Source organism: Melanerpes formicivorus, unplaced genomic scaffold (genome assembly GCF_026170545.1).
Source record: "Melanerpes formicivorus ecotype bairdi unplaced genomic scaffold, bMelFor1.0.p_v2 SCAF_39, whole genome shotgun sequence".
NCBI lineage: Eukaryota > Metazoa > Chordata > Aves > Piciformes > Picidae > Melanerpes > Melanerpes formicivorus.
In genome coordinates, this window is record NW_027142391.1 from 670,354 (window position 1) to 686,852 (window position 16,499).

Genomic DNA, 16,499 nt, shown 5'->3' on the forward strand with positions numbered 1-16,499 from the left:
GAGAGCTGTGTGGCCTCGCTAGGGCAGAGCAGAGGGAGAGAAGACCCCCACTCAGACCTGCCTTGGCTTTGCCCCAGGGTGGGATGTGACCCCTGGGATGGCAGGAGGAGGGGGGTCCCAGGGGATACACGAGGGCCACACCAACTCCTTCCTGGCGCCTCACACAATTCCTGCCGGAGGGAATGAGGCAGCTCGGAGCAGGGGCCGCAGGAGCGACGGGAGGCTGGCTGCAATCCCCAGCTGCTCCAAAAATAGCTTTTCCCCGCCAGAGCCAGGCTATTTTTAGAGCTCTGAAGCATCACATTGAGAAGCAGAGGGGTCAAAGTTACCTTTAAGCTTCGGAGATGCCTTTGCCCTTGTGCAAGCACCTTGGCTGCTTGGCCGCCGACCGACGCCGCCAGCACTTGGACTGCCATGGTCCTGGCCCCCAGCTTCCCCTGGAGCCTGGGCTGGGTCAGCTGGGACCAGCCACACTCTGTCTGTCTAATGGATTGCTTCCTTCTGTCCCCCACACAGCTGACTCCTGTCTGTGGGCAGAATCCATAATTGAAAGCCTCACACAAGACCTCCAGGCAGGGAGTTCTCTGTTCTGTGACTCCTGTGCCGGAGCCGTGCGTGCTGGGAACTCCCTGGGTGCCAGGTTGCTCTTCCCCTGCTCTGACAGACAGCACAGACTGGGGCAGGTTAATTAAATTATCAGAGATCTGAGAGCAGTGGGGACAGAGTGGGGCCCCAGCTGGAGCAGTGGGAGCAGCAGTGAGCCGAGCAGGGCGCTGTAGGATGAACACCCCTGGCTGCCCCACCGCTAGCAACCAAGCCACCGCCTGCATCCCAAACCAGCTCATGCTCCCAGCAGCAATTCCCCTCTTCTACCTTGCTTGGTTTACACAGTTCCAGGATGAATAATGCAGAGCAGCTCCTCATCAGCACCACATAGCCCTCTCACACTTGGAATTTTTACCCCTAGACCTACACATCTCCTGTGGGAAGCCTTCCCACCAAGGCAGCTGAACACCTGCTGCCCACAGCTTCTGCTGGCAGCTCGGAAAGACAGGAGGCAGGAATTCTTTCCTCCAAGTCCAGCGCAAGAGGCACTGGACCAGGCTGCCCAGGGAGGCTGCGGAGGCCTCCTCCCTGGAGCTGTTGAAGGCTGGGTTGGGTCTTTAAGGTCCTTTCCAACCCAAACCATTCCAGGATTCTTTGTCACATCTGCAAGTGGCACCACAAGAGCCACTGAAACGAACTTTGTCACTGCTGTCACCTCCCAGTGACTGCCACATGCCTGAGACTCCCCACCCCTACAGCACCACCCAAGGGATGCCAGCAGAGCTGGGGGCACCTGGGAATTCCTGTTAGCAGGAGCCTGGATGCAGGAGCCTGGGATGCAGGAGCCAGGACACAGAGGCTGGAAGCAGGAGGCTGGAAGCAGAGGCTGGGTACAGAAGCCAGGATGCAGAGGCTGGAAGCAGGAGCCTGGGACTCAGGAGCCTGGACACAAGAGGCCAAGGAAGAAGAGTTTTCTATCAATGCAAATTGTTGGCCTCCACCAGAAAATGGACTCATTTCCATGCATGCATCTTTAATGAGGACTGTGAGAGTGTCACAGCTACAGCTCCCAGGCTGCGAGCAGGCAGCTGCAGCTGGCGCTGAGGAGCTCTGCAGTGCCGCCGGGCCCTGGCCCCTGGGCCGGTTCCTCCACTGCCCCTTCCCGGAGCTCAGCATCCAAAGGTCAGCACTAAGGCTGTGAGATGCATCCTGGTCCCCCAGCTCCCCATGCCTGGCTGCCCAGGCCTGCAAAAGGGTGGGGCAGGCTGAGCTGGGAGACCGAAGCTTGCTCATTAACAAGCTGTTAAATAATGAATAAGTGTAGATCTAATTGCTGCTGTGTACACAATCTCAGATTCCTCACAAAACCATCATCAATTTTCAGTTAGTTCCACTCGAGGAGGCAAGGGCTGAGGCTCTCCTTGGAGCAGATGAATATTTATGCTGTGCTTGTTCTGTCTCGGGCTGGTGGGAGAGGGTTATTTGTCTTCCCAGCACACCAAAGGAGGGAGGGAGATCCACGAGGGCCTGCCCCTGCTGCCCATCGGCTGCTCTGCACCATCCACCTCGGCTCCCTGCTCTCTGAAGTGAGTGCTGCAAAGTTTGGCCAACTTTGGGTTAGCCATGGGGACCAGCTCACTGCTCCCACACGCTGCCAGGACTCGGTCCCCTGCTTCTGGGAGTGCTCTGGGCAGCACTTGTGTTATTCAGCTGCTATTTATCCACTGGTTCACATCCCCAGGATGGGGATGGCCAAGCAGAGGCAGGGCTGAACACGTGGGGGTGATGCTGGCCCAAGGTGATGTGCATCACCTACCCCAGTGCTGGCAAGTTCCCCTTCCCTTTGGTTTGCCTGAGCCTTGTGCTTCCCCTGCTGCCCATAGCTCCTCCTCAAACCCACTGCCATCATTCAACCCCCAAGCAGCCCCAGCCTGGTAGAGAAAAGGCCTAGCAAAAGCCTGCAAGTGCCACCTGTGCCATTGCCACAGAGGTGCAGGCAGTGGCAGTGTGGCACCAGGAGTGCTCACTGGAGAATCATCCTTCAGAGCAGCCCAGCTGCTCAGCCCCTAAACACCCCTGCCAGCAGCCAGCCCTCCTGCAGCCCACTGCTGTGGGCATCCCTTCCAGAGACCCTGGCAGTGCCCATCCTGCCAAGGACTCTCTTGTCCCATCAATGTGCTGTGGCAGCTGAGTGTCTGCCACCCACCCTGGGCAGTGGGCATGCTGCAAGGTCTCCAGCTGGAATGAGCCCCCAGAGGGGCTGGTGGGCTTGGGGGAGTGAGGCAGCAGCACAGAGGGATTCAGAAGCATCTCTTTCCCACGGGAGTGGCAGAGGTCTCCCTGGCGAGGTGCAGATCCCTACCCTCGGCATGATGTGACCCAGTGCCACCAACTGCTTGATGCCAGAGCCCCCTCTGAGCCGCACTGAAGCCTTTTCATCTCTCAGTGTTCTTCCTTTCATTTTAAACCACAGCTCCTCAGGTTCCACAGCTAAGAAGTCCTACAGCAGCCTCAGCTCGCTGCAGAACTCAAATATTTTGGCTTTTCTGTTTACTTCCTGTTTGTTTCAAGAGAGTTCTGAGTGAATAACAAATACGGGTTCGAGCTGGCTGGAGCTTCTTCCTCTAACACACAGGGTAAGGTAGAAACAAACACATCTGCTCTGCTCCAGCTCGTTCTGGAATGAAAGGAGCTGCGGTTTTAATGGCAAAAAAAATTGTAATTACCGGGGGTTCTCCCGAGCGCTAATTAGCAAAGCGTTTAAGCATCCGCTAAAAGCCATCGCTGAGCGGTGGAGGCTCTGCGGGGGCTGCCAGCAGCCAGCTGAGCTGCGGCTGTGTCCTCCCACTCCACCTTGTGCGCCCCTGGAAACCCGGAGGTCACCTGGATCCCACGGGAGTAAGGAGCTGCAGCCGCCAGAGAGCTGCCCCTTGCTGCAGGGTCTGCCGCATGGGGACAGCGCGGGAGGAGGGCTGAGGAGGGGGGAGGACAGCGCAGGAGGAGGGCTGAGGAGGGGGGGGACAGCGCGGGAGGAGGGCTGAGGAGGGGGGGGACAGCGCGGGAGGAGGGCTGAGGAGGGGGGGGACAGCGCGGGAGGAGGGCTGAGGAGGGGGCCGGGGGGGGCCTGGCCAGGCCGAGTGGGTGCTGCACCAGGAGCAGCTCCTGATGGAGCTCGGTGGGAAACGTTTCCAGGTCCTTTGCTCACCGGGTTGCCCGGGGATGGAGCCAGGAGGGGGTGATCCAGGAGCTGCCTGGAACCCCCCCCCCGCCTCAGCAGGCACGGGAGGCAAACAGCTCAGAATCACTGAACAGAAAACTCAAAGCTCCTGGGAGGGTTTGCCCCAACCCTGCCCTGTACGTGCAAGGCAACCAGCTGCTGCTGCTTGTGCTCGGAGCGCCAGACCCACTCCGCAGCACGAATCCAGCCTTGCCCTTTCCCTCCCTGAACTCAGACTCGTCTCATGGTTTTCTTTCTCTCTTCCCCCCCCTCCCCCCTCTTCTCTCCATTTTCCCAGACTGCTCCAAAGTGAGCAACACAGAGGCCACGAGTGGCTCTTTCAACCCGTGCAGGGCAGGCTGGTCCTCCACGTGGCTCCAAAGGCCCCACGGCCTCACTCAAACCATCTCCAGTGCTGCTGTGGCTCCCTGGGGCTGCCGAGAAGGGCAATATTTGCAGTCATTAACAACGCACTAAGGGCCTCTCGCTTTCCCCTCTCCTCTTCAATCACAGAGGGGCTGCAGCTCTCCAGCAGCCCGCATGCTTGGAAGGAAATCACCAAATTACCGTCTCAAGAGCTCACCCCATGGGAAGCTGCTGCTGGCTCCGCGTGTCCCCGGGGGGGTTTCCCCCTCTCAGGGCTCAGCTGCCTGTGGGCATCTCCCGCCGCTGCCATGAAAGCACAGATCATTGTTACTGCTCTCCAGCACAACAGCTTCAAGAGCCTGCGTCCCCACTTGGGCGAGAAACACCTCCCCGGGCAGCTTCCTTTGCATACAGCCTCAAAGAAAAAGGTTCAAGTGAGGCGAAGTGGTGGCAGCAAAGTGCATTTCCAGAGGCGAGTGGCTGCGAACATTCCACAGCATCCCCACCAGCTGCGGTGCACCACAGCGAGGGACTCGGAAGCAACAAGTTCACCTGGATCCTCTGGGCTACGAAGTGATCCTCAGCTCGAGCACCACCAAACTGCCTGCTAATTAAATAGGCGCTGGAAGGAAGGAAGCTCCACGAGGTCCCTCCCTTGCTGCCCGAGGCGGTGCTGGGACGAGCTCTGCCCCTGAGGGAAGCAGGGATTTGAAGAAAAGAAAGAGGGGAAAAGGGAATTAGGGAACCTGCAGCCAGCAGCTGGACCTCGTACAGAGCAGCCCCAAGAGCTCTCAGCTGGCAATGTGGATTGTGCCTGTGAGCGATGCTGCATCCCAGGCCCCAGCCACGGCAAGGGCTGGGCGGCCCCAGCGCCCTGCAGCCATGCAGGGAGGACATCATTGGGGCCAGGGTACCAGTGTCCCCCCTGGCAGACCCAGCCTGAACACCCACAGCCCTGCTGGGCATCGCTGGGGCTGTGGTACCGGTGTCCTCCCTGGCAGGACCCGGCCTGAGCACCCCACAGCCGTGTGGGGCATCGCTGGGGCCCAGGCAGCACTGAGGCTGGGGTGGTGGTGTCCTACCTGGCAGTACCCACCACAAACACCCACTGGGAAGGCAGCATCTTAGCAAGGGACAGCTGGGAGGCCACCACTCGCCCTCCCAAGCCCCAGCCCACCCCAGCAGGCTGCCTCCCTACCTGTTGCCTGCCCGGTAATGGGCTGGGTTTATGCACGCAGAGCATATGCTGTGGTGCAGGGATGCCAAGATGCCATCTCTCAGTTGTCTCTCTCCTTGCACTTCACAAGGCTGTAGGGAAAGATGACAGATGGCTCTTCAGCTTACCACGGTTTCCTCCACACTGGTGGGGCCAGGGAAAATAGAGCAGTGCAGAGTTCCTCAGGGAGGGGCTCCTGGTCCTGCTCCCACCAGGACTCTGCCTGCTGCTGTGCCCATGGTGCCCTTCCTGGGCAATCAGGCAGCCCATTAACAGGCTGCTCCTTGCCACTGCCAAGCTGGACCCTGGATCTCCAAGTAGCTAATTAAAGCACACTGATAACATTTCATTGCACTCCAGTGGAGCCCTGGCAGCTGCCCACCTTATCCTGGCTATCTGCAGCACCTCTCTGCTCCTCCAAACGGCACAGCCAGAGAGAGGGGCTGGGGGCAGGGTTTGGGGGGGCTCATCCCTGAGACCCCCAGAGCAGTGCTGGTGCTGCACAGAGCCCCCAGGTTCAGGCACACTGCAGGTGGTGCCTCTGGAAGGAGAAAACTCTCCCACATCTCATATCTGAGAACAAGGGGTGAGGGGCTCCAGGGGGTGATGGGAGGGGAGAGCTGCCAGCACAAACAGCTCAGGGACATGGGGAAGGCAGCGCTGCTGTTCTCCCTGAACGACCACAGCTGCCTGCAAAGGCCCTGCTGACACCAGCTCCAACCTCTCCTGCTCCACAGCCTGTCCCATCCCACTCCTCTCCCCGGACCACAGCCCAGATCCCACCCTTCTTTCCCAGGACCACGGCCCAGATCCCAACCTTCTTTCCCAGGACCACAGCCCAGATCCCACCTTCCCAGGAGCAGCAAACGGCAGGAGCAGAGCCACCACGGTAAGGCAAAACCCAGCTGGTGCCTGCCCAGCCTCGGAGAGGGAAGTCTGGAGAAACCTCCTCTCTCCTCCCTGCTGAGGACAAAACCGAGCGCCTGGAAGATCTGCAGGATCTCTCTGCCTCGGCAGGGAGCGCAGGGAGGGCGCCCATCAATCCTGTTAGCCACACTGGCTGGATTACACCGGCCCCTGCCCTGCTGCTGCTATTAACAAGATTGTTTACTGTATGAGCAGCTTTATGTAACTGTGAATCACGGAGATTTGTGGGGCTGCACGGCTGGGAGTTGCCAACCATCCTTCTTCCCTGTGCTCACGTCAGCCTCCTGCTCCCAGCCCATCCCTAGGAAAATAAATAACCCCCCGGCCCTGGTCATGAAGTGCTGGCTCCAACCTCCCCCACGCTGCCCCCGGGGTGGGATTTAGGAGGAAGGGTCCAGCACCACGCAGGGGGGAGCAGCAGTGCTGAGGCAGCCCTAAAGTTATCCCCACAGGGCATTTTCCAGCTCTGCCCCTCCTTTGCAGACACCCCCCGGGGTGCCAGGGCAGAGCTACCAGCTCCCACCCAGCCCTAGGCACAAGACCACCATGTCCCAAAGCCACCAAGGCTGTCCAGCCAGGACACCAGCTCCCTCGTCTGCAACGTGCCAGAGCTGGGAGGCAAAGTCAGCAGGGCTGAGTCACTCCCTGCCCCTGGAGCGCACAGCAGTGCTGCCCAGCACCATTAAACGTCTGTTTTAGCACGGCAGAGCAACCTCCCTGGGCTTCTCCCTGCAGCCCTTTCCCCTCCCCGTTCACACCTCTGTGCCAGTGACCCTGCAAAGAGCGCTGCGGAGCCGGGGCGCAGCGCCGCCGCGAGGTGCCAGGGGCACGGGAGGCGCCAGGGCACATCTCTGCCACTGCCTGGCACCTGGGCTCTGGTGAGCTGCTGCCCTCTCAGCATCAGCAATGTGGAGTCAAAATGTGCTCAGGGGGTGCAGCAGGGTAGGCAGCAATGGGCAGGGGGCAGGGCTCTCCTACCTGGACGCAGGGGCAGCTTCTGGAGGAAAACTGCAGCAAACTTGAGGAGTCTCTGGGGACAGGCAGGAGCCCTCCCCGGCCCCGTGGGCTGGCTCTGGTGGTGCTGAGTTCCTGCTGCAGATGATGACAGTGACAACTTTGGGATCCTTCTGTGCCAGCCTGTGCAGCTATTTATTATTGTGCTAGATTTAGAGCACGGATTTAGATATTGATTGAGTCTGAGCCTCCGAGCAGAGAGTGCTAATTAGCACAGGCAACAAAGAGCCAGCTTTTAATTAAACACAGCTTGGCGAGAAGGACCTGTTAGAGACAGCTCTCCTTGCAGGAGAGGCGTGCAGGAGCATTTCCAAGCAGGACTGGGTCTGGGAGGCTGCTCAAGGTTGGGGATCCCACGGCAGCAGAGCTCAGGCCAGGCCAGGGCGCTGCGTGGGGGGCTGCCTCCCTCCCTGGGGCAGAGCCAAGTCAGGCACCCACCTCACCAGGGCTGAGCGAAGATGTGGGCCCCCCGCTGCCCACACCTCCTCCTCCACCAGCAGCAGCCCTCCCTTGGCAGTGCAACTAACCCAAGAGGCAGCAGGGAGGAGAGAATAATATTAATATTAAAAAGGCATTGATAGTTTTAATCAAGCTGGGGGGGAGCAGGCAGCTCAGCAGCACACTTTACACACTGATAAAATGTTTGACATTTACTGGGGCCTGTAATGAATCTTGTCTCAATTTTCCCTTTCAAAATGCCACTCCAGATACTCTGTCTATCTGCAGGGTTTAGGAAGCACTTATCCAACAAAGTGTTATCACCACGGAGGATATTAAGCCGTGGCTCAGAGCCCCACCAGCTGCAGGGTTTGCTGACACTTTGGTATGGGAGGGGAGAGCTGGGGGGCACCTCCAGGGCCCCACTGCAGCACGGAGCAGCAAAGTCAATCCATTTCCCACTGGTTTCTTAATGCTGCAGCAGAGAGCCCTCAGGTTCCTGACTTACTCTGCTCAGCTTGCTGCCAGCTCTGCCCATGACTCCGAGTCCCTCTCGCACTCGTCCCCTGGCCAGACACATCCTGTGGGCCTCTCAGAGAGGGCAGCCTCGGGATGTTTGCTCAGTCATCAGACACCCAGCAACCAAGAGGAGGTGCCAGCCCCCCAGTGGCATTCTCCTTTGCTGTGACCATCCCCATCCCCCGCCTGCGCTTTGATCAGTGACGAAACCTGGCACCAGCCTTCCCAATCTGCTCCTTCGTGATAGACTGGAAGAGAGCTTCCCACCTTGGGATCGTGGCTTGGCTCCTCTGCAAGCCCTCCTCCGGGTGTGGAGAGGCAGCTCAGCCATCATCCTGTCGTGCCTTGCTCCTCCATTTCATCTGTATTTTGGCAAAGAAAGCGACAGGGATGTGGGATTGACCCACCCAGCAGCTCCAAACTCCTCCAGCATCTCCCTGGAGCCCTGACAGGCTCGGGAGCTAAGCAACCATTGCACCAGTGCAGCACACAAGGCCCTGAGCCCCTGGGGGAGAGGGTGGAGAAGGGGGGGAGAGGGAGGAGAAGGGGGGGAGAGGGAGGAGAAGGGGGGGAGAGGGAGGAGAAGGGGGGGGAGAGGGAGGAGAAGGGGGGGAGAGGGAGGAGAAGGGGGGGAGAGGGAGGAGAAGGGGGGGAGAGGGAGGAGAAGGGGGGGAGAGGGAGGAGAAGGGGGGGAGAGGGAGGAGAAGGGGGGGAGAGGGAGGAGAAGGGGGGGAGAGGGAGGAGAAGGCCCTCCCATGGTGCCCTCGGCTGCCCACACTCCTGCCAGCAGGGTGGCACACGGTGTGGCACAGGCTTTGGGCTTTATCACCGCAGAGCAGTTGTCCTGTGTCAACAGAGCTGCTGGCCCCCGGCTGGCACGCAGGCCCTCATCCGAGGAGCGTTCCTGCTCCCCCTGGAAGGACTCTGCCGCGGGGGGCAGCAGCAGCCACTGCGCCGGCTCCAGCCCGGGCTGCCTTTGAACTCCTCCAGCCTCTTGCTCTGCTCCCTGCTCTTCAGAGGGAGGAGATGAATTATTCCATGAAAGGCAGTGCCTGTCTCAGGAGCCTGCTATAGAAAATTAGGTTTTAATAGCTTTGAAATTGAGGTTCTTTGGGTCAATAGGACAAGATTCAGCTGGTGAGATGACAGACACAGAGAGGGGGAAAGCAAATATTTTGTTACTCATCGGAGAGTCAGAGTCCAAAGATAGCAGGCAGCAGCTTAAAATACTGCTGTGCTCTTCAGGCTGCTGGAACGTTTAGTCATAAGCTCCTTTTCTCTCCTTGTCTCTGTGTGTGTTAGCTCTGGGAATGGAGCACTTGGCTCTCTGTCCTCAGACGTGCCTGAGAACGCCTCAAGCCGCTGCTGGAACTGAAACGTTTGCTCTGCCTCTCCTGGTGGCTTCCCAGCTCCTGGACGCTTCGTGCCCACGAACTGAGGACCTGGACAGTGCCCTGTCAGGCAAGGAGCTCCCCAGGGGCTGGCACAGGAGGGACCATGGCTCCTGTCACTCAGAGCTGGATCTCTCCACCGTTTCCGCTACCAGCAGCCTCTCAGCCCCGCTGATGGGATGGCAGCGTCGTGCCCGTGTGAGAGCAGGTAATTACCAGTGAGTTATTTGAAGGGGGAAAATGCAATGAGCTGAGGACTGATGGAAATTAAATGGAAAGACATAAATGAGCTACAGACAATGCCCTCATTACCACGGAGCTGGAGCTGGAGCCCCCTCTTGCTAATTAAAGCCACAGCAAAATCAATTCAACGAACACCAGGAGAGCTCTGGAGGCCTTTTCCCACACAGGGAGAGGAACTGGAGGGGCAGAGCCCGGGGAGTGCCCCAGCACTGGCACACATCCTGTGTGCTCTCAGGAGTGCCCAAGCCTGTGGGCAGGACTGGGAGAGCCAGGGCCGCTCCAGAGAGGGCCACTCACCACCTTGAGCATCAGAACAGGAGCAAAGAGAAGTATCCAAGACAATCAGTGCTGGATCTGCTTCAGCTCAGGCAGGATGGAAAACTTACAGAGAACTTCTGCCAAGCAGCACTGGAATGATTTCAGTCATTATTAGAGGGATGAATGGGTTATAATTATTCCTAATTTCACATTCAGAGATCATTACCACTCCTGAGAAGGGCAGACAGGGAGCCCTTGAGATCCTGCAAGTTCCTTCAAATATTCATAGGGCTGAGAGAAACATCTCCTGGCTTGGATGGGCTGTGGTGGGCAAAGTGTCTCCAGCTGAAGGGGCTGGGCAGCTTGCCCCAAAGGAGCATCCCAGCCCAGGCATCACTGTGCTGCTCACCCAGGACTCCTCAGCCTGGCACTGGAAGCAAATCACCTGCTAAGGGACTGTCCCCTGGAGAGCAGGAGCTGGCAGCTTGGTGCTTGCTTCGTGGCTGTCCTGGGCTGCAGCAGCAGTGAGGTGAGACAGGCCACGGGCAGCACCTCCTCGCCCTGATGCACATCAGTTCTCCTGGACCCAGAGCAGCTCTGCTGCCAGGCAGTGCCAGGGATACAGCCACTGCCCAGCACACTGCAGGTCTGCCAGCCTGACCTGAGCTCCCACTGCTCCAGGCTGATGCACAGGAACTGAATTACTGCAGAAGCCTGCACAGAGCTGGAGGAGCTGTCAGCTCCGACAAGCTCCTGGGGAAATCCTCAGGCAGGATTTTGCTGTGGGCCTTTTACTCCTGAATGGCAGCAGCTCATCCCTCCAGCACCCCGTGCTGGGCCTGCCACGCTCCCCAGCACCGAGCAGGGAGGCTCCTGGCTTGCTCACCGGGCAGGCAGCAGCAGGCAGCTCACGCCAGCAGAATGCTCTAACAAAAGCTCTCCTCTGAGTCTCTGCTCAGCCTTTATCCAGGAGGAACCCAGGCTCAGCTCCTCCTGCTGTTGTGTCAGCAGCAATAGGAGCAATCTCCTCATTAACCGAGCCGGAGGAGCCTTTTAACATCCCTCGCTGTGGGAGCTGAAGGATTGCAAAGCCTGGCTTGGGAGATTTTTAATGAGGAGAGACTCAGAAATCAGCTGTTGGTGCAAAGCCCACACACCTGACGAGGGAAGCAGTTCCCTGGACTGGTCTGATCCCAGCCCACCGCTGGCAGAGCTGCAGAGCACACAGCAGGACAGGTAGAGGACAGGCTGGCAGCTGCCTGCTTTTACACCAAAGCCAACACACCTCCCCCCCGTGATGACTCAGGGCAGGGTCTGTGTGAGCTGCCCAAACCCTGCCCCACCCGAGGTGCTGAGCCCCCCACCCCCGCGGCAGCATCTCAGCTGCTGCCCCGACACAGCCCAGCGAGAGCCGCGGTGCTGTGAGCAGGGGTGGAGCAGCAGGAGCTGGTGATTTACCCCCGGAGCTGTGCCTGCGCCTCCCAGCACACAGGAATGTCACTTTGCTGCGAGTGTTGTGCCCAACTTCTGTCCTCCAATCAATGCCCAATTTCCTCCCAAGGATAAAGCTGTACATTATTTTTGGCTGACCAATCCAGCTCAGGGCACTCTCTAATTTCCCCCTGGCTCAGAGGACAAATGCTTCCCCGTGACTGTCTGGGAGCAATGACAGAACAAGCACACCGCTAATGGCTGGCACGGGGCATGCCCAGTGGAGGCACTGCTTTAGCTTTGGCACTCGCTGGGGCTCGGCAGAAGCTCGCAGAGCTGCTCCTGTGCTTCCCCCCTGCTCCCCCAGCTCCCTTCTGCTCTCCACCTTCTGCCCAGAAAACTCCCTGCCCCCAGAGCTGTGGCTGGCTGGAGGTCACCAACATTTGCTGGCAGCACGTTTGCAGGAGCTGCTGTGCCATGCCCAGCGAGGCTCCCAGATGGCATCAGCCACCCTGGTGCTGGCAGTGCCTGGGGTAGGAGGTGCTCACTGCTCCCAGGGGCTCACACACCACAGAGCCAAGGCAAGAGCAGAGCAAGGAGCATGGGAAGGCATCCAGGACAACACCACCAGATGCTCTGTTGGCTCAGCAAGACCTCTGCCTGCAGTGTCCAGATGCTGGAAGCCTGGCTGGGGTCTGCTGCAGGCTGGCCTGCCAGGAGGGAGCTCTGGGAGGATGGGGCTCTGAGGGGAGCAAGTGGGGCATGAGCCAGGTGGGAAGTCACCTTCCCTCCTGCACGTCAGGGCAAACCATCCATATGCCATGCAGGCACACCCAGGGATGCCCAGCAAGGAAACCCACAGGGGTTCCCCCCCTCCTGCTGGCATGGGGGCTGGCACTGACCCAGGGAGCAGCCACCTGAGGCAATCCCACCGGGAAGCACTTCCCAGGGCTCTCTCTGCAGCCACACATAGCTCAGGGTTTGGTTTTCAGCGGAAGCCAGAGCTGCAAGGTGAGACCCAGGTGGCAGCTGGGGAAGTCGCCCTTTGTTCCCCAGAAATCGATGGCAGGGGTAGCCCTTCAGAGGCAGGCAGCGCTCTCCGGGGGCTGCCAAGGACTCCTCAGGCATCACCATGAATAACAGTTTATCTACAGGGCTTCACTCAGCACGAAGCAGCCTCAGACGTGGCCTGGAGTTACGGAGCCGCTGTGCAAATGGCTTTCTGAGCTACCGCCTCCCCTCCCCGAGCCGCAGCGAGGCGCAGGCCGCAGCGGAGCCAGGCAGCCTCCCAGCCTAATAAATAAGTCAGCGGAGCTGATAAAAATAAAGGATGAAATATAATTCAGGCAGTGGGTGACAGATCCCATCCCAGCCGTGATCTAGGGTCTGTTGAAACTGTCATTGCTTCAGGAAATTAAAGAATGAGCCCATTAGGGAGGATATTTAAAGATGTTCATATTAAGATTATGACTTCCCAGCCTCAGCTCGCGCAGGGAACAGGCTCCCTCCGAAAGCCATTTGTCACTGTCCCCCCCCAGCCCCGCTCTGGAACCCCCAGAGGTGCCACAGGGGGGTTGTGGCACAGGGAGGATGTGGATGCCACGGCCAGGGGTGGGGATGGGGGGGGGGTGCAGCCCCCAGCTCAACTCCTGGGTCGCCATGGGGGGCAACTGGTGATGGCAGGGGACCCTCACTGCTGCCGGGGGCTGCTCCTTGGCACCACAGAGGGGCATCCCCAGGGCCTTGCATGCATGTGTGAGCACCCTGGTTGTGTGTGCAAACATCTTGCACACTCGCTTGAGCACCTTGCACACTCCTTCAGGTCCCTTACACAGGTGCATGAGCCCCTTGCTTGCTCCCTCAAACACCCTGCACTGCATGGGAGCCCCTTCCTTGCTCCCTCAAGCCCCTTGCACACTGCCCCTGCCTTGCTCCCTCAGGCCCCTTGCACACGCGTGTGAGCCCCTTCCTTGCTCCCTCAAGCCCCTTGCACCCGCGTGTGAGCCCCTTCCTTGCTCCCTCAAGCCCCTTGCACCCGCGTGTGAGCCCCTTCCTTGCTCCCTCAAGCCCCTTGCACACACATGTGGGCCCCTTCCTTGCTCCCTCAGGCCCCTTGCACACGCGTGTGAGCCCCTTCCTTGCTCCCTCAGGCCCCTTGCACACGCGTGTGAGCCCCTTGCTCCCTCCCGCAGCTCTGGGAGGCCCCAGGAGCTGCTTCCCCTCCCCGCGGGCAGCGCAAACGCCGCTGCCGCTGCCGGCACCAACCTGCACGCAACAAAAGGAGCTTGAAGGACGAGGGGATTCCAGTTAAACCGGAACAATGGTGGAAAAGGTGGAGATCTCCAGCGCTGGCAGGCTGGAAACCTGATGGATAATTGTAATTAGCTTTCCGAATTTTTAATTATAGCAGGGGTATAAATAATCACAAAGCGCGGCTCGGCTAATGAGAGTCCTTGTGCCGAGGAACACAGGGAGGCATTTGTTAGGGAGACTTTGAAAGCTCTGCTGTTAATTAGGTGTCTCACCGCCAGCGGGGGTTCGGGAGAAGGAGAAACATGTATACAGTGAAATCAGGCTCATTGTGCGCGGGATCCAACAGCAATTATGGGATGGCAGGGTGCGAAAATGAACGCACTTCGCAATTAGCGAGTGGATCTGAAAGGCAGAGAAGAGCCTTTGCTAGCTCATCAGGTGCCTCTCAGAGGTATTTAATGCTGGTCAGGACCCGGGGGAGGAGGAGGAGGAGAACTGATCTACCTTCCACACGCTGGAGAGCGTCCCTGGGTGGGCTCCGGCAGGCTAGGATGGAGCAGAGCTGCAGCAGGACATCACCGCTGGGACTCTCTAGCTTCTCCCCCTCCCCCACTTCTATTGCTTTTATTGGCAGGGAAGCACAGTGGGAGGGGGAAGGCTTAATTAGTTTAATTAAGAGTGTAGGAAGGAGGACTGGGTTGTGTTTCCCCGCCCACAAAGCCCGACAGGAGCACCTGGAGGGAGGTCCAACCTCCTCTCCATCCCCCATGGGCGCCGCCGTGATCAACCAGAACAAAAGCAAACTAAATGAAACTGCAGCTGAGGAGAGTGGCCAAGGAGGTTCCCTTCCCCTGCCCCCTCCCCGGGCTCAGCTGTGCAGGTCACAGGTGTCCCATGCCAGGAGCATGGCACCAAGCCGATGGTGCGGGGGGAAAGTGATATCTGAGATAACAAAGAGCAGGAGGGACTTCCCCGAGCTCCTCTCCGCCTGGCTCTGGCACCAGGCAAGGGTTGCCCATCCCTGTTCCCCTTCCTCCAGCACCGAGATCGGGACCCCACTAAGACCTCCCGCTCTGATTTCCACCCTCCTTGCTTAAATGCTCTTTTTTGGCTACAAATCGCAAGCCTTGCCACGGGAGTTTATGCAACTAATTATGTTGAGCTGGTATTTGGCTAAATCTAATGAAGCAATGATAAACAGCTCAGCGTTTTCTCCCCTGATGAATAATGAATATTAATTTGGCTGTCAAAACCCAACCTCTGCTCATGGCAAAAGATTACAATCCTGTGCTAAAGCCTGGGCAGGGGACAGACTTCCCTGGAAAGGAGGGGACCTGGGGAAGGCTGCTGGCTCCTCCTGCACAGGGCAGAGCAGAGGCAGCTGTGTGCAGCTCCAGGTCTTGCAGTGGTTCAGCCGAGCTCTGGGGCTCTGCAGAGTTAAGGGGCAAGCAGACAGGGCTCAGGGGCTCTGTGTGTGTCACCAGGACTTTGTTTTCCACCCAGGACATTGCTCCAGGAGGGCAGCCCCAGCTCAGCGGCAACCTGAGCACACTCACACTCTCTGCTTTCCCACACTCTGCCTCTGTGCAGGGCTGGGGCATTAAATAGCAACGGCCAGGGACCACCTGCTGCTCCCACGGCCAGGAGGGTTTCCAGCAGCAGCACAGTGCCAGGCTGCCCGGAGAAACCCCCAAAAGCTGCCTGGTGGCTGAGGCAAGAGCTGTGTGCAGCTGGACCATCTTGTCCTGGCTGTACATCATCTCCCAGTGCTCCCAGCCTGGCTGCAGCTGGAATTCACATCTGTGGCACCCCGGGAAGAAAACTCAGAGCAGCCAGCACTGGGAAATCAACCCCACAGTGTCCTGAACCTTAACCACAGCAAGACAAAGCCCCAGGGAGTAGAAAGGGAACTTCTGTGCACGGAGAGACAGAACCATGTGTCACAGAAGCTCACAGAGCTGGGAGGTGGAAACCGTTTTGGAGATGGAATATTCACCATGCTGAAGAGCAGAGCTGCACCAAAGCATCTTCCCTGCTCCAGAAGCCTCTGCTGCTGCTCTGAATCTCTCCCCATTAGAACACGATTCCCATGAGGAATTCCAAACCCTCCATGTCTTCAGAAAGGGCAGAGAGGCTCAGAGGGATGCACTGAGTTCCTTGAGTGTTCAAGGGCTGAGGGAGCAGCTGGAGCGCAACGAGGGGTTGAGTCCATCCCTTCCAAGAGGCACAGAGGGATGGAGGCTGCTTCCCAGCTCTCCATGGGCAGCTGGCACTGCTGGCATCTCAGCAAGGTAGGAGAGGGAGTACACCCAGGAGGAAGCTCTGGAAGGGGACTGGAGAAACATCAAGAGGCTTCACTTTCCAGACAGCTGCTAACTCTGAGTTTGGCAAAAGCAAGCGGCTCTGGCATCTGCTGGGGAAGAGGAGATGGTGCTGCGAGGGCTGGGGAAGATGAAGGCTTCCAGAGCCTGGCAGCAGCCTGGCAGAGCCCATCTTCCCCATTTGTCCTTTCACAGCTCGGAGCAAACCGGCTGTAAGATGAGAAGCACCGAGGAGCCCTCCCGCTGCCGGCGGGAGCACCGACGCCCAGGAGGAGCTTTGCTGCGCTCTTGTTCTTGACCTTCCCTCTCCACAACCCAGGCTGCCCACCGAGCTCCAGCGCTCCCAGCCTGTGCTTCCC

The 16,499-nt window shown here is 58.8% G+C and overlaps 1 long non-coding RNA gene across 2 annotated transcripts; it reads right to left on the bottom strand.

Moving 5' to 3' along the window:
* Positions 1–3,625: 3,625 nt before the first annotated feature.
* Positions 3,626–14,408, bottom strand: LOC137451051 (uncharacterized). 2 transcript variants are annotated; one of them, XR_010989718.1, is made up of 6 exons: positions 14,324–14,408; positions 13,832–13,930; positions 8,511–8,605; positions 7,251–7,364; positions 5,328–5,437; positions 3,626–4,820 (listed from the first exon to the last, which is right to left on the bottom strand). It is a non-coding gene; the product is annotated as an uncharacterized lncRNA (long non-coding RNA). The 2 variants fall into 2 exon arrangements; XR_010989717.1 differs by having other exon boundaries at positions 13,832–14,408.
* Between the last annotated feature and the right edge of the window lie 2,091 nt (positions 14,409–16,499).